Source organism: Lactuca saligna, chromosome 8, assembly GCF_052625555.1.
Source record: "Lactuca saligna cultivar CGN05327 chromosome 8, ASM5262555v1, whole genome shotgun sequence".
NCBI lineage: Eukaryota > Viridiplantae > Streptophyta > Magnoliopsida > Asterales > Asteraceae > Lactuca > Lactuca saligna.
The window spans coordinates 166,119,881-166,144,576 of record NC_136424.1 but is presented as its reverse complement, the minus strand read 5'-3'; the positions used below and the strand labels follow the sequence as shown (position 1 = coordinate 166,144,576).

The window sequence follows — 24,696 nt, the reverse complement described above, 5'->3', positions numbered from 1 at the left end:
TAAGGACCAAAAACGTGGCTAAGCTTCTTGCTAGGGTTTCACACGAGTTTTGGCAGCCTCTAACCTCTCTCCTCTTCATCCTCTTGCTTATGGTGTTTGTGAACCATTAGTGGAGTGACACTTGTGACTCTAAGCCTTCCAAAGTCAATTCAAGGAGGAATTGGGATTGTTATTGCTACATAACAATCAAGGTAATATTATAAACCTGTTATAATATCTAATATGATTACTTGTATGCTAGAATTAGGGTTTATAGTCTTGGATTCAAAGCATGTACAATAGAGAAACCTAGATCCAAGCATTAGGGTTTGTATGAGCACATAGGATGTCTTATGACCAAAACCCATCAGTGGTATCAGAGCCTTGATTGGTTTCTATTGTATTGATGCATTATGTAGCTGAAAATCATATTTTGGATTACTGTTCGACCTGACTCTGACTCGGCGAGTCACTACTTGGACTCGGCGAGTCAGCCCTACTCGACGAGTTCCAAAGTGCGACTCGGCGAGTCGGAGCGTCAGACAAAGGAAATTTCGGATTTTGTTGCTATTTTGCTTAAGGATAATTACCATATTCATTTTAAACCTATAAAATATGAATTTTATTGTTTCTTAAAGAATATCCTTGCCAAAACACAAGATAATTACCAATTGATTAGATAATAACTTCCTTATATGATAAAGATTGGATTATTTGTATTAATTGGGTAACTCATTTTGCAAGAAATTGAAAAATTAGGTCAAATATAGATAATGATGAAATTAATTGTTTAATTTATATTATTTGTTATTTGATCCTTGTGTTATGAAAAGTTTTAATTTTTCCCCTTTAGGTTTTATAGTTTAAATTTAAACTCAAAAGTTTAGTTTTGAAATTTAAATAGTTGAAACCCTAATGTTTTGAAAAGGTTTCAAAACTTGCCCTCAAGTTTTGGAATTTAAATTTTGATTAAAAGTTTAATTTTGATGTATATTTAAATTCTAAACCTAAATGTTTTGAAATGTTTCAAAACTTGCCCTCAAGTTTTGGAATTTAAAAGTTGATTAAAAGGTTTAATTTAGGAATGTTAAATTCTAAAACCCTAGTATTGTTTTGAAAAGTTCAAATCACACCCTTATGGTTTTATTAATTAATTAAGGTGTATAATTAAAAGAGGTTTAATAAATCTATAAAAGTTTAGGTTTACAATTTAATTGAATTAAAAGTATAATTATTAAATTTGACCTCCTAGTATTTTAAAAGTGTAAAATACACCCTATACTATATATAACATTAAAAGTCTAACATTATATATATGTATGAGTAAAAGTTAGTCCTACCGTTAGTAGGTCTCATTCACGAAGCTGGTCTATAAGGGGTGTTTAAAGAAATTGCCTATAAAATGGCGATTGAATGGGTATCCACTCTTACCCACCGCACTCTTGACTAGTGGAGGGTCGTTAGCCGAACAGGTAGGATAGGACAGAAACCTTCCATTATAAGTATAATGAAGTACAAAAGTAACTAAATGTTTTACAAATTCCCAATCTTAGTTACTTAGGCAAAAGTGAATTGATGCAATTCCATGAAATTACACTTTGTGCCCTTGCGAAGACGTTAGTGGAGCGTGTGTGGTTAACCGGCACACTAAATGGTTCTAAGCAAAGGTAGCAAAGGGTGACTCAATGTTTGTCATAGTTCGGTGGAGCGTGTGTGGTTTACCGGCACATCGAATAGGTGACTGTAACATGTAAGGGCACCATATAAGTTTGCATGGTTATTCACACCCGCTTTGTGATCCTCGACATCCTAGTCACAAACAAGAGGGGCATATCAAGATTTAAACATGCCATTGAAATGTTCAATGAATCTCAAAGGATCTAGGAGTTTTCATAGATTTTAAACTTAATTTTTTTTTCGTTTTTCATGGTGGAAATTAGTGAATCGTCATTCACTTACCTTCAAATATTTTGCAACTAGATTACGGCATCCCTTTTCTAGGTTGTAGCATATTGTGTTGGGTCCTAGCCTTAGTATCTCATTTGGGTGATTTACTAAGGACTCAATCACTCAACTAACTTGAATTCGTTTTCTCCCGTTTTGTAGATGTCAAAGTACGACAACTATGGTCTTCCCAAATCCCGTGGAACAAGCATTCCGCATGAAGATGATATTGCACGATTCGATCGAGGAACAAGAGATCATGCTTCACTTCCTCCACCTCTTCCAATTATTCTCCCTAACCCACAAGTTCGAAGACTTGAAAAGTTCAAGCTCACTCAAGCCCTTTTGGCAAGTAAACATAAAGAAGGAAAGTCGGTGTGTGCACATGTCCTAGGGATGAAGTCACACATTGATAGGTTAAGAATGTTGGGATCCGTTGTCTGTGAGGAGATGGCTATTGATTGGGTTCTTCAGTCACTTCCTAACTCATATAGTGAGTTCGTAAGAGAGTACTATATGATGAACTGCGACGTGACCCTTATAGATCTCACCTATATGCTTATTGCCGCTGAATCAGCAATGGTTTGGTGCAATAGAAAAACAAAGTTGATTGGTGAATCTGCCTTCAAGACCTCTATGGATATAGACAATGGCAACGAAAGACATGCTATGATCGAAAAGTTTGATCATAAGAGAAATGCAATGTCTGAAGTAGTTCCATGTCCTGTTCCAAAAGAGTCAATTTGCTTTTATTGCCAAGAGAAGGGGCATTGGAGATGAAGCTGACCTATTTACCTAAGAAATCTAAGAGATGGGAGAGTCAAAACGTATGGCTCTGCTTTAGGTAAAATCCATTGACTAACTCTTTTAAGATTCTATTCTAGATTCTTAATACATAATGTGATAAGATTACAATTGATATTTTGTAGGATCGAAGAAAAGAAAGGAAGCTTAAGGGAAGAAGTGAGCAGAATCTAACCGTGAAGGAATGGATTTCGATCGCATTACTTGAAGATTAGATTCTTGAGCTACTACTTAGAGTTAGAATAAGATTGCTAAGAAAGATGTATTAGCATAGTTTTTCAAAGAATTGCATTGTAAGGACAAATTTTTTCCGCAATAAAATAAAATTTGATTTTATATTATTTATTTCTCCTTGCAATGGCGTGTATGAAAAATTGATGTTAGAATGTTTCTATTATTAGCAATAATGGATTTGATTCTTAATTATGGAAATGTCGAAAATTTGCCAAATAAGGAGAGTTTCTCATCGTTCAAGTTTCAGTTGGACAGAAATTTGGAATCACGCAACTTGGTTGCATGATGAATGAGAAATTTCATATTTGGAAATTAGACTAATTTGTTGATAAAGTGTCAAGTGAAAGGACTAGGAAATCGAGTACACAAGTTGCGTGTTGATCAAGTCCACCATAAGAGTAACAAAGATATTCGTCATGATTTACTAAAGGTTTAGTAAATATGATTATACTTATAAGATTAAGTGTAATTTTGAATTGATTGAAAAAGCTAAATCAATAGCAGAACGAATAAGAAGAATCAAGTAGGCAGAAAGATAAAAGTTTCTCCATTCTAAGAAGAAGGGAGAGTACCTTTTATGATTTATGATAGGTCTTAATGATTAAGAACCATATCTCAAATGATCCTCTAAGTGAGTCTTAGTACAATTGTATTTCTAAGAAGAGGATTCAAGAATTGAAGAAATGGTTAAATCAAGAAGTCAATCATACTTTGTTCCAAAACAAGTATTAGAGTTAAGATTGTGAAATTGAGTGATAAGTATTAAGAAGGTTTATAACATTCATCAAATGTGGAAAGTTGTGATGTATTGGATAAGACAAAGACCAACTAGGACCAATTTATGAAATGTTTTGATAAAAACTACACTAACTCTTGAATATTTGTTTGTCAAGAAATGTTTATTGACAAGAGAATCTTATATGTCAAGGAGTCAGTGGGAGTCTTAATGTTCTTGAAAGGTTTCATGAACAAATCAAAATAAACCTTATCGACCATCACTAGCACACGAGTTGAGGTTTACAACCTATCGTGTTGACATTATTTTGTTTATGTGCCGTTCCAATTAAGTTAATTATGCATGTGAGTTATATGAGTTCTCATTTGAATGCATAAAAGGCAAGGGCCTTGATCAACGAAAAGTACATTGATAGAAAAGGGTGAGCTGCTTAACTACTTGGAAGACATGGTGGGCAGTTGTGCTACCATAAGGCAAATAAAGTTCGGTCCATATGAGTTTGAATTTGTCGTAAACTTTGGTTTTAACAAATTCACATGGATAGGAACACATACACCATTAAAATCTAAGTGTCATAAGATTCCCTCCTTCATGAAAATGACTATGAGGAAATGCTTTCACTAATAGAGATTTTAAGAAGATAGTGATTGTGAAATTGTATTCTCGAATTCGATTATGGTTACGGTATCCCTTTCCATGATTCGAATTGTGAGATTTGGCAATTAGTCTGAATTGTTTCGACACACATATGAACTATCTATGGAAAAGGTGTATAAGTTTAAGAAGCCTTGATAAAAGATTATCAAAGCATTGGGTATTAGAAATATGAACTTAAAGAAATTCAATAGGCATTGTTTTTCTAGAAGTTAAGATGGTTTCTGAATACATGTCAAAGCTAGTGGGAGCATAAGTGTTATGTTTATAATAATCATCATAGTGGGAGCATAAATGTTATGATTGCATGATTATTAAGGAAAGTATTGCAAGTTAGCAATATTAATTATAGAAAAACAAGAGTTTTACCATGCAAAGTTGTAAGGGTTGTAAAGTTGTTTTGCTATAATTAAGGGAGAGAATATTATGCTTCATTTCAAATCAAAAGGCTTAGGTTGTGGAATCTTAATAAATTTAGTCAAGGATACATAGTGTGTTCTCAAAAACCGATTATGATTACAGCATTCCTCTTCATAGTTCGAATTTGGAGAACGTAGCACATAAAATATTATGGCAGAAGATTGATAAAGTATCAAATCTTTATGTAAGACATTATGCATCGTGTCCCATACGCTTCGGGTATAGGATCGATTGAAAATGCTATAATATTTGACCATTCTAAAATTTTCCAAATGTCTAGCGCATTTAGAGGGAAAAAGGACAATAATCGGTTTTGACTAAGATAATTAACAATTATCAAAGGACAATCCAAAGTTCGCCGAGGATTGGTCGCTTGTGAGTAGTTGGAAGTATAGTATTGGATGAACCATATCGACATTATTATGAATAGATAAGATTCTATTAGGAATGAGTTGTCATATGGAAAATATGGAAACGTGTCCATATTGGGAATTGAATATAGAAAATCTATATCTAGATTAGAAACTTTTATGCAAAAGGATGTTCAAAGGAATGTACTTTGAGTGAGAGACATCATATCTAAGGAATTGGATTGTAACAATCTCCGATAGAGGACTTTGTAATTTCATTGACAATATTCATTGTGACTTTAGTGCAGTGACATTACAAAAGGATCGTTGCATAAAATGTTAGAATCTAACCTATTCCATAAGTGGCAAGAATTTGATATTATTTCACTTGTGATAATGAATCGGAGTTGTGGAATGAGTATGATTGGAAATGTGTTCAATTTGATATATTTCACAAAGTAAGAACCATAGGTAAGCATTGTGTGCATGCTAAGAGCATGGGACAAGTGTAGTAATAATTCAAGTAAGAAGTTGATTACCCGAAAGAACAAATAATGAGTAATCGATATGGTGATAAATAAAAGGTGTTTTATTTATACTCAAAGGTTTGAGGCCATGTGGGATTAGTATTATTCTTGTGTTTCACTTTGCATGTTTTGACTTCCTGAATAATTTAATTGGTTTAGAACAGTCAAATTATTTGAACGGGCCACAGTCATTCATATGTTGGAAGTAGGTATGAATGAAGACTGTCGTGAATTGGTGTGTGGATTGTCTAAAGAGTATTGGACATAAACAAATGTTTGCTGCAACATTCATGAGTGCTTATGAATATGATTTGAGCATTGGATTAAACCCACGCTCACTTGGATCACTCCATGAATTGTATCACGAGTGATTGGTGAGACGATAACATCTTATATTCTTGAAACCGAGATATGTGAGTTGTATCTTGCAAATCGGTTGCACATTGATAATATGTAAACGCACCAGTAACTTGGTGTCATAAAACATATTGTTGTGTGTGATTCGGTGAGTGAGTGCAAGCGAGCATTGAATCAAAGTTTATCCGTTCCTTTTATCCAAAGTAGGATAAAAGCGATATCTTTGGGCCCCTCGATGATTTAGTGATGACAAACGTAAATGCTCGGTCGGGCTAGGGCTAATTTGATTTGTTCAATTAGTCAGTCGTCATAAATAGAAAGTCGAGAAATAGTACAGAGAGAATGATTAGAAATCATGTCTCATACGATATCTAGAATGGAGGAATATATGATCCCTTATCTAAAGGACACGTGTATCTGATGGGATCAGAGTTGACAGCGGCTTTGGAAAGCTACAATTGCATATCAGGATCTGAAGTCATATGCAGAATAGTTATTAGACTTATCCAAGTGGGAGACTGTTGGATTAGTGTCTAAGTCCATAACTATTTTGGTATGTACTTGACCCGATGGTGCATGGTCCTTTTGGGTTGCCTTCACCAAAGCAACTTGATAGGATGAATTATGGAGAGAAAGGATTAAATATGATATATTAATATATTATGAGAATAATATATTAAAGGATAAATCATATTATTTAATTAATATTAGTCAAGAATTAATAAGAACTAAGTTTGTGACTAAAAGAGATTAATTAAACTTAAGGGACTGGAATTGTAATTATAAGATAATTGCAATTGGACCATGGATTGCCTTATATTATAAGGTTGGACGAATTCTATGGGGAAACCCATTAGAAATCGTCCAAGGCCTTTAAGGAAAGGAGTCCATGGGTTGCTTAGGGCTTAAGCAACCAAATTAGGGTTTCCTTGTTAGATAACCCTAATTGCCTCACTATATATAGATCCCTTAAGGACCAAAAACGTGGCTAAGCTTCTTGCTAGGGTTTCACACGAGTTTTGGCAGCCTCTAACCTCTCTCCTCTTCATCCTCTTGCTTATGGTGTTTGTGAACCATTAGAGGAGTGACACTTGTGACTCTAAGCCTTCCAAAGTCAATTCAAGGAGGAATTGGGATTGTTATTGCTACATAACAATCAAGGTAATATTATAAACCTGTTCTAATATCTAATATGATTACTTGTATGCTAGAATTAGGGTTTATAGTCTTGGATTCAAAGCATGTACAATAGAGAAACCTAGATCCAAGCATTAGGGTTTGTATGAGCACATAAGATGTCTTATGACCAAAATCCATCAAAAAGTTCAAGGTGGCAGCAACTATCATGTACCGCATATTGGTAAATGTAGGTTAGAACGAGAAGGTAATTTGTCACTCCAAATTGAATGTGATGAAAATTTATTAGACGATGCCATATTGTATTTGAACTAGTAAAAATGCATTGCACGTCACCTTGTTTGGAAAAGAACACTTGTATTTTGACCTTTTTCTTAATGAAAATTAGAAAAAGTGAGATGTTGTGGTTGTGTGGTTATGCTTTGATTTACTATGCCACTACATAATGAATTCATATGATTGAATTTTTAGTTTACTAGAGTTACTGGAGTATTTGTTTCCATATTCTGTGGATGATCTTTTTTTTTAATTACTAATCATAAAACACATTAATAAAAACATATTGGTTAACTCAAATGATAAGGGGTAATTTGGTAAACTATTCATCTATTTTTAGTAATGGACATTTATTTTGGGACAACCTAAAATAGTAACCTGGACATTTAAATTGGGACGAAGGGAGTAAAAGTTATAGTTTCACGCTTCCAGCTATCCGCTACACGTTACCGGCTGCCCGTTATCTGCTTCCAGCTAACAACTATTTTTTGTCAAACACGCTCTATATCTCAACTAATATTACATGCATGATTTTTTACTTATATATTATTTTTGTTTTTTCACTTTGTTAAAATAATCCAATTTTTTAAATCCATGTTTACAATTTCATTTTATTTCATTTTATGTTTTTCACAATTTTATAACTTAATATGTTATTTCGTTTTAACGTCGAAGTAAAAATTGAACATATCTTGGTTTATTTTGAAAATAAATAATTCATCTCATATATATAAATAAATTCTATATTTATTATCCTTTATTTAACATATTTGTTATTATTCTAATCCCTTTTTTTAACATAAATAATGTTAGGCATATTCTTGTATAATTTCTATTTATCTACCATTTTGATCTTTTTTCAATCTAAAATAGTTATCTTTCTGGATGAGGTTTTGCAGCTCAATATTGGTTGATTAGGTCGGATAGTGGTTTTTTACAAGAATGTTGTAAATGTTTATTTTTGAGGAAAAAATGTTTGTCGACATACTTTTGGTTTGATATGGGCCATAAGACATCTCATATGGTTCATTTGTTGTTATGGTCAACTTTCATGGTGGTGATTATCTTAAACTTTATTTACATAAATTATATCTAATACCTTTAGTTTTGTCAGGTTGACATAACTACCGATCAAAACGTTGTATTCAACTGGATATATTATTTGACTAAATACACCACATAAAAATTGTTGTTATTATTTATGTTGATTTATAAAAAACTCATCCTCTAAATATAAAACTGTTTTTGATAATATAATAAATCTTGTTAATATTTTTAATTTTTATTTAATTTATTTGTGTAGCATTTTTTATTTCATCATTTTTGGTACATAAAAAATTAAAAAAAACAAAAAAAAAAAAAAAAAAACAAATACAGTTTGTATTAAAATAAAAAAAGACAATAAAAATGTCACAAATAAATGATTAATTCTGCAGTTATATTAAACTAAAGGGGGGAGAACTGAAAATATAAAAGGAATCGGCAAAATAAATATACACTTTAAAATGGTCAACCCTTGTAATGTTAAATAGGGCATCATAACAAATTTTGGGTACAATTAAAATCCCCACTCTGGTCTTCATTTTATGTACAATATTCACTCTTATCTTAACGTCTCTTCTTCACTCTGCTACCATTTTCCATTCTTGCATCATCATAATTTTCTTTTGTTATCCAAAGAAAAACTCTTCTCTTTCCTTTTTGTGTAGTTCATAATCTGCAAAGCCTTCGGTATTTGGCTCATCATAATCTTTTTTTCATATCTAAAGAAAGACTACATGCATCTTCCTTTCTTTGCAATTGGAAATTACTGTATTCAATATTCAGACTTGGTTGTCTATTGCATACAAGTTTATTGTTTGAAGATCTGATATATTGTCAACTACTTTGCCATCCAAACCATGATCAGAATAGAAAAGTAACCTAGCTAGAATGGCGGACCCGGTCACTAGTACTGTCGTTGGAAAAATAGTGGACTTGTTGTTTAGTGCGGCTAAACGGGAGATTGATTACGTCCGAAATCGCACTAAAAATGTTGAAAAGTTGAAAAGTGAAACTCAAAAGCTCAAGGATACGAGGGAAAGGATTCCACAACTAATCAAGGCAGCTAAAGAAAAAGGAGAAGCTCTCGTAAATGGTGAGGAAGTGAAAAACTGGATGAACAAGGCAGGCGATGAAATATCCAAGGTGGAATTATTTCTTGAAGAAGAAGCCAACGCCAAGAAGACATGCTTCAACTTACAACCTTGTGTCAATTTGTGCACCCTCTCCCATTACAGTAAGATGGCGAAAAACAAGACCGCTTCTCTTCTGGATCTACAAAATGCTGGTGAATCTCATGAAAAGTGTCTCTCCATTCCCACTCGCACCCCAGGATTGGTAGACCTCTACCAACCAAAGAATCTTGATGGTATTGATTCCCACAAGTTGGCGTTGAGGGATACCATTCAAGCTATCAAAGATGAGAGCAATCAAATTGTTGGAATTTATGGATCAGGAGGTGTAGGGAAAACTACATTAGCCAAGGAAGTTGCTGTAAAAATGAAGAATCTATTTGCAGACATTGTGTTTATAACTGTCTCACAGACTGTAAACGTTAAAGAGATTAAAGAAAATGTTGAAGTAGCTGCAAAACGGATAATCAATGGGGAGAAGATTCTAATCATTTTAGATGACATATGGGAACCACCGGTCCTCTCAGATCTTGGCATACCATGTGGGAAAGACCACATGAATTGCAAGATTTTGTTGACGTCTAGAAAAATAAACGTATATGAAGCGATGAACGTTGATAAAAAAATACCTGTAAACATTTTGATACCGACAGAAGCGTGGATCCTTTTCAAACGTGTTGTGGGTGATGAAAAGATAGCAAACCAAGATAGACTGGAGAAAATTGCAAATGATGTGTCTAAAGAATGTGGTGGATTGCCACTTCTCATTGAAGCCGTGGGAAATGCTTTAAAAAGTAAACCAATTGATAGATGGGAGGCAGCACTTAAACAACTACAAAAGAATGCACCTGTAGATATCGATCCAGAGATACGCCAAGCATTTACTAAGTTGAAGCTGAGCTATGACTTACTTGGAAGCGAAGTAGCTAAATGGTGCTTCTTAATGTGTAGTTTGTTCAAGGAAGATGGAATCATAGATATGTTACGCTTAGCAGAATATGGGGTGGCTCTGCAGAAATTTAATGATCCGGATAGCATTAACGATGCACAAGAAAGTGCCCAAACGGCAGTTGACATCCTCACATCCTCTTCCTTGTTATTATCTGAGGGGGACAAAGTAAAAATGCATGATGTTGTTCGTGGTGTGGCTTTGTTCATAACTTCTTCTTCTCAAGGCGAAGAGAAGGATAAGTTTTTAGTGGAGGCTGGAAAAAAATTTGACAGAATGGCAACCAAGAAACAGAACCTCAGACAAGTACACCAAGATCTCACTCATGAATAATAGAATTCGTAAGCTTCCAGATCATCAGCTTCATTTCCCACACCTTGATACTTTCCTTATACGAAGCAATGATCTTTCCGTTATTCCTGATGATTTCTTTGGAGGCATGAAAAAAGTTAAAGTTTTAGATATGTCTTTGAATGACATCAAATCCCTACCAAAATCACTGAAGCTGCTCACAAAACTCATCACACTCGATCTAAGTGGCAATGAATCTCTCGATGAAATTTCAATACTTGGGGAGCTAAAAGGCCTTGAAATTCTGAAGGTTAGAGGGACCGGAATTAAAGTGATTCCTAAAGAGATCGGTCAGTTGATCAACTTAAGGCTATTGGATGCGGGCGAATGTTACTATTTATCTGATGTAACACCTGGCGTCATATCAAAGCTCACTTGCTTGGAAGAGTTGTATATTGGAACAGATGAAGAGAACGCAGTGTCTCGCCTTTGTCTTATGGAAATAAGGAAATTGAAATTCTTCAGAGCTCTGCATTTTTCAACGAATTCAAATGCTTGTCATCTTTTTCCTGAAGGTACCTACTTCGAAAAGTTGCAAGAATTCTTTTTTCAATTTATTGATATTGATACAGAGAGATTCCTTTTGCAATCTGATTTTGATCGATCAAAATCACATTTAGAACGTCGACTACGCATTGCAAGGTCTAAATTCCCATTCAAGATGTCAATCAAGAAACTATTTCAGGAAAGTGATGGTATAGAACTAGACTATATACAAGATTTGGATAACATCATACCAGACCTTTATGTAGAAAATACTAGTGATAAGTTAAAGGCTATTGAATTGTATAGTTCTGAAAATGTTTCATGCTTGGTGAAGACAACGATTGAGGCTGAGGATGCAACAAAGGAAAAGCTTTTCTCCCAAGTGGAACAAATCCACCTGCATGACCTTAAGAACCTGAAGCTTCTTTTTGATTGTTCATTTCAATATATAAGCTTGCGTAATCTACAAGACATTACAATTTCAAGTTGTTCTTCCTTGTTGACGGTGTTCCCCTTGAGTGTAGCACAAGGGCTTTACAATCTGAGACGTATACAGATTTGGGATTGTAGCAGTTTGGTGGTAGTGATTTCTGGTGGAGATGAGCAAACAACTGTTAGTGACATTGAGCAAACAGGGGATATTGAAATCGAAGTGGGCATACATGATGCAAATATTGAGTTCCGTTGGCTTGCCCGTATTGACCTTACAAATTTGCCCCAATTAAAGAGCTTCTACTCTGGGGATTCTACAATCAAATATCCTTCCTTGAAGTTTATCCAGGTGAAAAATTGTCCGAGCATGAAGTCTACATGGGGTCACGGGGTCGACGATATGCTCAATGTCGACGATACGCCCAACCTCGACGATACGCCCAACCACAATTTTACTCCTAAAGAAGGTGAATTGTTACTTTAATGATCTTATCGCAGTGCACCATGAGTCATGAGGTATGAAAAGACAAGTATCCCTATATATATATATATATATATATATATATATATATATATATATATATATATATATATATATATATATATATATATATATAGATATATATATATATATATATATATATATATATATACATACATATATATATATATATATATATATATATATAATGATTTTTTTTTTCAAAAAACATTCATTTCATTTTTTTTAATTTTTGAGAATTCAAAGTTTATCTTTTATTGAAAAAGTAAATAAATATATTAAAATTCATAATTTTTGGTAATTTTTAAATAAACATTCATATCAATAGAAAAAACCGAATTCTTTTTTTTTTTTTCAAAATTTATGTTGAGATTTTAATGTGAATCATTAACTGTTTTGAATTTAAAAAAAAAAAAAAAAAAAAAAAAAAAAAAAAAAAAAAAACACACACACATGAATGTTTGTACGCTACATTTCCAACAATTTTGGATCATTTACGTGTGGATTTGAATAAATTCACCTACGATTATTGTGTATAAAAATCTTAAAATTCACATGATCTTTGCGTATAAAAATCATTATAATATATCGATTTGTTGGTCCACATTCACAATTTTATGATAGACATAAATTAATAATATATATGTAAATAATCGCTAAAATAGATATATCCAATTTACATGTGAATTCGAACAAAATTTTGCTTTCACATGTGAATCTAACTAAATAAAATATAAATTTACCTAGATTCACTTGATTTTTTTGATGATATCAACATTTTACATAAATATATTTGCTAATGATCGTAGGTGAATTAACTCAAATTCACATGTAAGGAAGCAAGGTTTTTACTTTTTTTTTTTTTATTTTTTTATTTTTATTTTTTATTTTTTTGGTATGATCTTTGTATATGCCTGTCCAATGTATAAATCTATACCTTTTCTTTGGCTGCTGATGTTATGATTTCCGAATTTCTCAATTGATTTATTTGTTAATTATTAATAATGATTTTCTATTAAACGTAATCCATAAATTACTATCATTTTAAAATTATATAGCTATATCAGACTTTAAACGATATCTACTAGTTTTTTAATGAACTTAACTCAATTCTTTATTTTTCTTTTAAATTATTTTGCTAGATAAAAGTAATAAAGAATGTGTTCGTGCAAGAAGAAAACATTTCCTAGGCAGGGTCACTAAACTCCATTTTTTTCTTTTTAGGACAAAGTTTTGTAGAATACTAGTAAATTATATATTTCCAATGGAATGCACATAACATATTCAAGTGTTTTGCATTATGAATTCATATAACATTGGCTGACACTACCAAACATACATTTTCGGTCACTATCTAGATAGATTACACGTAATCCGTTAAAATACATGAGTGAAATGTTTTTTCTTACCGATTGATTTCTAGTACATGATTGAAACAATTGTAAAATATGTAAAATATTAGTAAAATCATATGTTTCCAATACTACGTGCAATTTAGCATAAAAGTAAATATAATAAAAATGTGTGATTGTTTCTTTGTTTCATATCATATTCACTTATTATCCTTTTCTAGTTTTTATTAGTAACTAATTTATAATTCGTGAGAATTACAATTATAAAATTAATTAAAATTTTATAGCAAAAACTGAAAATTATTAATCAATTATTTCAAGTAAATTATTTTATATAAATTATTAATTAAAAGATATTTTTTTAGTTATATAAAATTATAATCGTTGATTTAAATAAATAAATAAATTATATCATCTAATAATATATATATTAATTTTATTTCTTTTATTCTTTTGTTATTAATTTAATATAATTAGAGTGTGAAATTTAAAATTTGAAATTTGAAATGAAGAAATCAATTATTAATTTAATGTAATTAGAATGAGAAAATTAAAATTTAAAATTTAAAATGAAGAATTAATAGGTTGGCATATGATATGATAGATGTGTTGGAGTCTAGGGTAGGCTATGCTACTCAAAAAAATCTCAATTAATGTAATTTTTTTTTTAAATTTTAGTTTAAGATGCTATTTCTAAGACACCCTTTAGACATCCTATAATCATTTCCATAAAAAATCAACCTATAATCAATTACTTGTAATCATCTTTTTCGGAAAACAATTCAATTTCAACCGATAAAAATATTTCAAATATTAATTGGGTTGTCTAAATTGTAAAATAGAGTGTCTTTTTAACCAAACTCTTAATTTAATTAGTTGAACCAAGAAAACATATAAATTATTTTTTGATTTGTTACACGATTCAAATCTAGATTTTAACCCAAAAAAATATTTTGTTTTTAATGTATTATTTTTTTGTTTTGTTTTTATTTTTATTTTTTTCATGTTACATATGTTTATTATATTATATATAGATTCTTAAGTTCATTTCTTATCTTTTAACTGTAGGGATGGAGTTGTTCTTCGGTGTGGATTTTGATTTGAATCGCAGTGAGCTATGAAATAATTGGTAATTTTAATGATATTTTATAAAAGTTACTATTATGAACGAGGTTGTTGTGTGTATTTTATTTAGGAATGGTATGAATGATGTAAAAAATATTAAGTTATTGTGTTTCCAAATAATCATTTTGTGTGGAAGAAAGCATTTTGGAGAATCATTTCAAATTTTGGAGTGAAGTAAGTATTTTTCTGTGTTTTATAGCTATCAGTTTAGTTTAATGTTTTTTTTTGAACGACAGAAATATTATATAAAAACTAGCAAGAAGTTAGAAAAGAACAATTACATAAATAAAGGAGCAGAAGTTGGATTATGCAACCAAAAAGACCATCCAAACTTTGCTTTTCTACACCTATTAGAAATCGAAAAAAATGCCCTATGAACAATATCATAAAAAATGTTCGATTTCCTAGGAAGAATCTTGCCAAAAACCAAATTATTACGGAAATTCCACAAATACCAGAAAGAAGTAAAAATCACTGCTTGAAAGACCTTCTCTTGCCAACCCTTAAAGGAATCGAATCTAACCAAGAAAGAAGAGATTGCACTGTAATCTGAGCTGGAGTCTGAACACCCCACCAAATAGCAATACGCGACCATATGTCAATCAACTCATTACATCTAGAAAAAATATGGTCAACTGTCTCAACATGACGATTACACACATGACACAAGATGGAGTCCACCGTGATTCCTCTTGAGAAAGTCTCTCTCTAATGGGGATACTATGTAACCGAATTCTCCAAATAAGAATATTAATTTTGTTGGGAATCCAATTATTCCATCGAGTCTCTTCCCCTCCTGAAAACACCATACCGCCATCTAGAAAAGATCTAGCAGAAGAAATCGAAAAACTATTTGTGACATAAAGGATCCAACCCAATCTATCCGGACGTGACTCCAAGTGAAGATCCTGCATCATGGAAATAACATTATCCCATTGCATCTGCTCGATACCACCTCTAGGGGCACATCTAAAATTCTCTAACTCCCAACCAATGTTAACCCGGTCTCTAACTGTACACTAACGATGGTTATCAAGGGCATAAATTCTATGGAAAATAAGTGATAGGGGCGAATCTCCTAACCACACATCATGCCAAAACGATGTAAGTCGCCCATCACCGACTCTAAAAGGACACATAGACTGAAGATCAAGACCTTTATCCCGAAGCAGACCCATTATACGAATAATACCATTCCAAGGACCAGAATAAGATCTTTTAGGTATCAAATATCTAAAACCACCATCTGTACCATAAATAGATTTGATCAAACGAACCCATAATAAATTAGGGAAATGATAAAATCGCCACCACCACCGAAAAACCATAGCTCTATTATAAGAGAACAAACTGCCGACACCTAACCCACCCTCTCCTATAGACGCAAGGACTTTATCCCATTGAACCCAATGCAAACATCTATCATCTAAGTCTGCACCCCAGAAAAAATTTTCCCTCAAAGCCTCCAAAGAGGAAATAACATAAATAGGAGTCACGAACATCGACATCAAATAACTTCCGAGAGTACCCAAAACAGATTTGACCAAAGTAAGACAACCACCAATGGAGAGATTCTTAGTCTTCCACGCCGATAATCTACTTCGAAACCGATCCAACAAAGGATTCCAAACAGTAATCTGGGACATATTCTGACCAATCGGGATACCTAGATGAATGAAAGGAGGCACAACTGGATTACAACCAATCATATCTGCCATCTCAACAACCTGATTATAGAGAACCCCAACTGTGTAAATTGATTCTAAGACCCGAAGCCATGTAAAAACATCTGAGGATACATATAATACAGTTTGCATTCTCAGGATCCCAATCAGCTAAAATCATGACATCATCAGCATAAAGAAGATGTGACAACTCAGTCCCATAGATTGAAATCCCAGTAAAGATATTAGCCTCCCGAGCTCTAGATAAAGCCACATGAAGACCCTACATGGCCAAAATAAATAAAAATGGAGAGAGGGGATCTCCCTGCCTCAAACCTCAGTGAATCTGAAACTCGCCAGTAGGAGAACCATTAACTAAAACTGATGCTCTAGCAGATCTCAACATCTCTAAGATCCAACCAACCATCGAGAAACGAATCCCATAATCTGCGTAATCTCAAGAAGATACTCCCAAGAAAGAGAATCATAAGCCTTCTGAAAATCCACCTTAAACATCATTAATGGATTTCCATAAGCCTTACTACAAGCCACCACCTCATTGAGGAGAAATGGACCATCAAGAATATGTATGCCTTTAATAAAGGCTGACTGCTCCGAACTAACAAGACTGTCAATCACCTCCACTAACCTATTAGCCAATATTTTACCAATAATTTTATATTGGCATCCAATGAGACTAATAGGTCTAAAATCCAAGGTTGTTTTCGGGTCTCTAACTTTCGGGTTCACAGTAAAAAAAGAAACATTACAACCCTTCGGAATGGAAGAGTATTGCCAATAATTTTAATGTGTTAAATCTAACTATTTTTGCTTCTAACCATGGGGACATTGACGGGGAGCAAAGTGGACAGTTGCATAGGGTCTATTTTTTTTTTCTTTATACATATTTATTTAAAAATAAAAAATTATAAAAAAAAATAAGCGCCACTTTTTCTTGTTCATCTTGTACCTTTGTAAAAATTTAATTTTTGAGGACCGACCCTGCTTCTAACAATATTTTATATAAGAGTATAGTTTATATTTATACTTCCTCTGTAACATAGGGATCTCTTTTGTAACTTATTGTATTATAACCATCGACAATACACACCTAACTCATTGATGATTTTTTCACGATCGAGTTAAGATTTTCACCCATCACATACGACATCTCAAGTTTTTTTTTTTTTTTTTTTAATTTTTTTTTTTAAAGATCCATCCTCATTCTCCTTTGACCTTCATCAAAACCCTCCTGGCTCGCTTCTACAATTCATACCTTTTGTTTCCTCATGGTTTTGCTCTCCTCAATTGGTTGCTCAATATCCATAGTAATCTACTCTCATGCTTTCGAGTCTACCGATCATCTTCACCTTCCTCTACCATTCCTTCTACACATAATCTTGTGTGTTCCCTCAAACTGAATGTAGATGGGTCTTGAACTCTCGATATAAACTTTGGCATCAAATCTTCTCTAATATCACTACAAGAAAAAAGCCGAAATAGCTATGGAGTGTCTTTTCATTGTTATTTTGCAACAGATCATACTATAGAATGTCATTTTGTAGCTAATTTGCTACCACATTTTCTATGGAATGAATTTTCCATAACAACCATAGGAATTGCTACGGAAACTATTACCGACTAGAAATTTGTTGGTATATAGCTACCAATATTTCTATGGAAAAACCATTTGTAGCAAATTTGCAACAAAAATTTTTACAAAAATACTTTCAAGTTGTAATTATGAAAAATTAAATTTTGTGGTTAATCTGTAGCGAAATTTTTCAACGGAATAAAATTTCATAGTTGATTTGCTATGAAAGTGGCGTTCATAGCTATTTACCTACAGAATTATGCTAACGATATTTTATTTCCGTTGCTTGTTTTGCTATGGGAATAAACTCCTAACTACATTGTTAGGAATTTTGTTACGAAATTAAATTTCATAGCAAATTTGCTAAGGAGTTCAAATTCATAACCATTTAACTATGAAAATTTGCACCAACGATAAAACTTGTGGAAGTTTGACTATGGAACCAATATCCGTTGCAACTTTTGTTACGAATTTTGTTAAGAATAAATTTTTTGTAAAGTATTTTTTATTATAATGCCATATTGAATTCAGTGGCATAAAGCGGGCCTTCCAACTCCTATATTCGCAAACCCACAAGTTAAAGAGACAAATTAGGGTAAATCGATGTCATCTTCTTCAAACAGTAACGTGAGACTGTGCGGATGTGGAGATCTGGTTAGAATGTGCACGACATGGACACTAAAGAATCCTGGTCGGAGGTTTCTTGACCATACTAACTACAATGATGAAGACATAAATTATGGGTTTTTTTGCTGGATCGACCCACAACTCCTGACAAGTGGTATAGAGAGAAGATGTACGAACTGAAAGCTCAAGCCTATAATGAACATGTTATTTTAGATCCCACCTCCCTCGATGCTCCTGTCAAATTTCATATGAATGAAGTCTCGCCTGAAAGTTGTTATTGATGGGTATTATGCAGAACATATAAAATCATGTGTGTGCATGCAACCCTAATTCTTGATCTATGTTTACTCTAACTGAACATACAACTTTGAACAACAAATAAGAAAATCTAGGATACCTAGCATATTTTCAAAATTATACTAATTAGGGTTAGGAGAAACATACCTTGATTGTTATTGTAGAGAATAAAAAAGAAACTTTCTTGTTAATATCTTGGTAGCAAGCACCACCAGTGTCGCGCCTCTAATGGTTCACTCATAAACCCTAGCAACCAAGGAGCTTGAAGAAGGAGTGGATAAGAGATGAAGAAATCGAAATTCCTCTTAGGAATGAAGGCTTGGACGAAATTCAACCCCAAGGGGGTTTATATAGGTGATAAGAAGGTATTGGATAAGGCAAATATCTCCAAGATAACCTTAATCCCTTTACTTCCTCCCTAAGGCATCCAAGGCACCCTTAAAGCCTAAGGAAACCCTAGAAGGGATTCTAGAATTCGCCCCCTTATGGGAGGTTCTAGAATTCCTCAATGCTCAACTATTGAACATTGCCACCTTTAGTCCTACTTTTAATTAATCCAATTAATCCCAAAATTAATTTCTGATTAAGTATTCATTAAATATTACAATTTCTAATTAATATATTATTCTTATAATATATTAACACATCATTTATTTTGATTTCTAATTAATTTATTAACCATATAATAAATTAATAAATTAATCTCTCTCTGTAAAAGTTATCATATTCGATTGCTAGGTTTGAGGGCAACCCAAAAGGACTGTGCTACCATCAATTCAAGTTTATACAAATTATAGTTAATGACTTAGACACCTAATCCAATAGTCTCCCACTTGGATAATTCTAATAACTATATCTATTAGTACAACTTCTAAACTGATCAACAAATTGTAGATTTCAAAAGTCGTTGTCGAACTCTAACCCAGTCAGTTACGTGTTCTAATATAAGTGATCAAATATTCCTTCGTTCTACAAGATATCGTACAGACATGAGACATAGATTATAATCAATCCCATAGTCCAAGATTTTGTTTCCTAATTTTTGATTTATGACGACTGAAATCAGACTACCAATCGAACACATCAATTCAGTCTAGGCTTGACCAAACACTTTAGATGTCGACATCAAATTATCGAGGGGCCAAAAGATATCACTTTTCCCGTTAGAAAAAAAGGAACAAATAATCTTTTACTTATATGCTTGTACTATTTACTTATCAAATCATACACACCAATACGTTTTATATCATCAAGTTACTGATTCGTTTACGTATTATCAATGGACATCTGACTTGTAAACAATAATTATTATATCTCCGTTTCAAGAATATAAGATATTATCGACTCAAAATTACTCGTGATAAAATCTATTGATACGAAATGTTGTCATCTTTTTCCTAAAGGTACCCACTTCGAAATGTTGCAAGAATTCTTTTTTTAATTTATTTCTATTGATACGGAGAGATTCCTTTTGCAATCTGATTTTTGATCTAGTTCTATACCATCACTTACCTAAAACAGTTTCTTGATTGGCATCTTGAATGGGAAGTTAGTCCTTGCAATGCATAGTCGGCGTTTTAAATCGGATTTTGATCGATCAAAATCAGATTTAAAAATTCGACTATGCATTGCAAGGGCTAAATTCTCATTCAAGATGCCAATCAAGAGGTAAGTGATGGTATAGAACTAGACTACATAAAAGATTTGGATAACATCATACCAGACCTTTATGGAGAGAGTATTGATAAGTTAAAGTCTATTAAATTGTATAGTTCTCACAATGTCTCATGCTTGGTGAAGAAAACGGATGAGGATGAGGATGCAACACAAACTTTTGTTTCATCCAATGACCTGATGCTTGGTTAAAGGAAAACAACAAAGGAAAAGTTTTTCTCCCAAGTGGAACAAATCCGCCTATATTACCTTAAGAACCTGAAGCTTCTTTTTGATTGTTCATTTCAATATATAAGCTTGCGTAATCTACAAGACATTGAAATTTCATATTGTGGTTCCTTGTTGATGGTATTCCCGTTAACTGTAGCACAAGGGCTTTCCAATCTGAGACGTATAAAGATTTTGAGTTGTGACAGTTTGATGGTAGTGATTTCTGCTGGAGATGAGCAAACACTGTTAGTGACATTGAGCAAACAGAGGATATTGAAATCGAAGTGGGCATACATGATGCAAACATTGAGTTCCCTAGACTTACCCATATTTTTTCCCCAACTAAAGAGCTTCTACTATGGGGATTCTACAATCAAATATCCTTCCTTGAAGTTTATCTAAGTGAAAAATTGTTCGAGCATGAAGTCTAGATGGGGTCACGGGGTAGACGATATGCCCAACGTCGATGTTATGCCCAACCACAATTTTACTCGTGAAGAGGCTCTTAATTTGTGACTTGAATGATCTTATCGCAGTGCACCATGAGGTATGAAAAGATAAGTATCCCAATATATATACAACTATTTATATACAATTTTTTTAAATCACACATATACATACAAACATTTCAATACTTGAAAAAAATTAAATAAATAATCATTAAAGAATAAATCCAATGAGTCAGAATTCATTGCCGTCAAAAGTGGATTCCAATATTGGAAGCGATAATTATACTAAAAACTCATATCATTTTTTATATGTATTCTTTTAGGCAATGTTTTTATTTAAAAAGAAATCTGAATACACCAATTTTCATGATTTTCCGTCGTCTTTATATATATACTAGGTTATAACCTGTGTACTACACGGTTGATGAAGTAAAATAACATTGAAACTTTAAAAAACATGTTAATTATAGATTTGCAAAGATTTATTAATCTTTATAGATCTTTTGCACATTGAATACCACCTCATCGCAGAAGAACCAAATTGTGTTTACATAGAAAGATGATAGTTTCCATATATATATATATATATATATATATATATATATATATATATATATATATATATATATATATATATATATATATATATATATATATATATATATATATATATATATATATATATATATATATATATGCAAAACACTTGAATATGTTATGTGCATTCCATTGGAAAGATATAATTTACTAGTATTCTACAGAACTTTGTCCTTTAAGAAAAGAATGGAGTTTAATGAACCTATCTAAGAACTTTTTTCTTCTTGCATCAACGCATTCTTTATTACTTTTATCTAGGAAAATAATTTAAAAAGAAAAATAAAGAATTGAATTAAGTTCATTAAAAAAACAAGTAGATATTGTTTAAAGTCTGATATATATATATATATATATATATATATATATATATATATATATATATATATATATATATATATATATATATATATATATATATATATATATATATATATATATATAGTTCAATAGAGATTCATTATTAATCAAGTAATCAATCCAAAACATTAAAATTTAAAGCGATCAACCACAAAAAGAGAGGTTATAGTTTTTTACAATGCATGCACATGTACCAGATTATAACAAAACTTAGTTCCTTTTTTTTTGTTTAATTTTTTTAAGTCATGTTTTTTATCGAAAGAAAAAAACGAATATATCATTGTTCGTGATTTTTCGTTCATTTTTATAGAGTTCCATATTAATATATAAAAAATAAACTTTTTTTTATCAAAAAACTCACTTTATTTTCTTTGTTTGTTGAAAAGTTAAAATCTATTTTTTGTAGAAAAAAATTAATAAATATATCAAAATTCATATTTTTTGGTACTTTTATAACATAAATTCATATTGATGTTTAAAAAAAAATCAAAATTTCAGTTCACATTCACATTGTGAATCTGTTCTGATTCACAACAGAACCCACTTCCTTTTTTTAGTTTAATTTTTATTGCCATGTTTTTTATTGGAAAAAAACGAATATACCATTTTTCGTATTTTTTGTCATCTTTCCAAAGAAATCCATATTCATATATAAAAAATAAACTTTTTTTTTTTCAAAAAACTCACTTCATTTTCTTTATTTGTTGAAAAGTTAAGATCTATTTTTTGTAGAAAAAAATTAATAAATAAATCAAAATTCATATTTTTTTTCGTATTCTTTAAACGTAGATTCATATTGATGTTTAAAAAAAATCAAAATTTCAGTTTATATTCTCATTGTGAACCTGTTCAGATTCACATTCTGAACCTGTTCAGATTCACATTGTGAGGCTGCTCAGATTCACATTGTGAACCTGCTCAGATTCACAGTGTGAATAATAGTAAGTCAGATTCACAATGTGAAGAAAAAACATCATAAATGGTCCCTGTGGTTTTCCCAAATATGAAGTTTAGTCCTTGTGGTTTAAAAACCTCATAGATGGTCCCTGTACTTTCAAAACTTTTGACGATTGGTCCTTATTGCTAACTCCGTTAAGTTTTGTCCGTTAACTGAATGACATTTTCGTCATTTCATTACAAAAGGGACCATTTATGATGTTTTCACTTATTTTTTTTTAAGAAAAATTAAATATAATTATTTAATATATAAAATCTCCCTCTCTCTCTCTCTCTCTCTCTCTCTCTCTCTCTCGTCCTAAAAAAACACACATACGGAGTTGAATATTTTAGTGATCATCACTTTTGCCCCCGTTAATTTTCTTCCTAAAAAAATGAATAACATGCGAGGCTAATGTCGGTTAGGGCAGCGTATAAATGGAGTTTGTGAAGGTTAAAGCCGCCATTTATCAAAACACTTTCTTCTACTAAAAGTAAACCAAAGAAAACTTGCGAAAATTAAGAACAACAACCACAAATAAGTCCCCTTCATATTGTAACGACCCAAAATTTAAGACTAAAAATTTCTTTTAATACAATATTACTTAAGGTAAAATCATCGATTCAAAACATCATCAAAGTAATAGTTTTCAAAAGATATGTTCATTATCAGAGTAAACATTCCCAGGCTGTCTAATCTATGGTGTGTGTGCCATGCGATCACCCCGAGCTCCTCCCTCCGCTACCGGAAGTACCTGAAACCAAAACTGAAAACCGTAAGCACGAAGCTTAGTGAGTTCCCCACCCTACCACATACCATGCAAACGTATAACAAATAATGTTCAGCTTAGGAGTTACGGGCCTCGCCCACACTCGGGAAGATACGGGCCCTGCCCACACTTCGCTAGCCGGGAGATACGGGCCTCGCCCACACTCGGGAAGATACGGGCCCTGCCCACACTTCGCTATCTGGGAGATACGGGCCTAGCCCACACTCCACTATCTGGGAGATACGAGCCTAGCCCACACTCCACTCTCTAAGAGATACGGGCCCTGCCCACACTCAACTCTCTGGGAGATACGGGCCTAGCCCACACTCCACTCTCGGAGAGACACGGGCCCTGCCCACACTCAACCGCTAACCCATAATATACAAGTATCACACAGACAGCAAGTATAAGCAACTCTATCATATTGACACATATATCATACTTGACTAAACCCAAAGATACAGTACTACTTCTATCGCATATAACATAACAGGCCAGCATGCAATCATATCATCACATATTGTCAGACGTTTCTGGGGTGTCTGACTATCCTTCGGTCCTATCAACCGAACTCTACTGATGAGCCATGGAACCCCATCCATGCTCCTACTAATAGTGAGATACGGGCCCAGCCCACCCTCACTCCTTCCCTAACTTGGGCATCGCCCCTGCTCTGCTGCTACTGAAATGTGGAACACTATCCACACTCTGCTATGGGTGAGATACGGGACC

At 32.6% G+C, this 24,696-nt stretch overlaps 1 pseudogene across 1 annotated transcript; it reads left to right on the top strand.

Moving 5' to 3' along the window:
- Positions 1-9,037: 9,037 nt before the first annotated feature.
- LOC145008294 (disease resistance protein At4g27190-like) lies at positions 9,038-14,870 on the top strand (annotated as a pseudogene). Its single transcript, XR_013663348.1, has 2 exons — positions 9,038-12,326; positions 14,733-14,870. The product of XR_013663348.1 is annotated as a disease resistance protein At4g27190-like (transcript).
- The last annotated feature ends 9,826 nt before the right edge of the window (positions 14,871-24,696 follow it).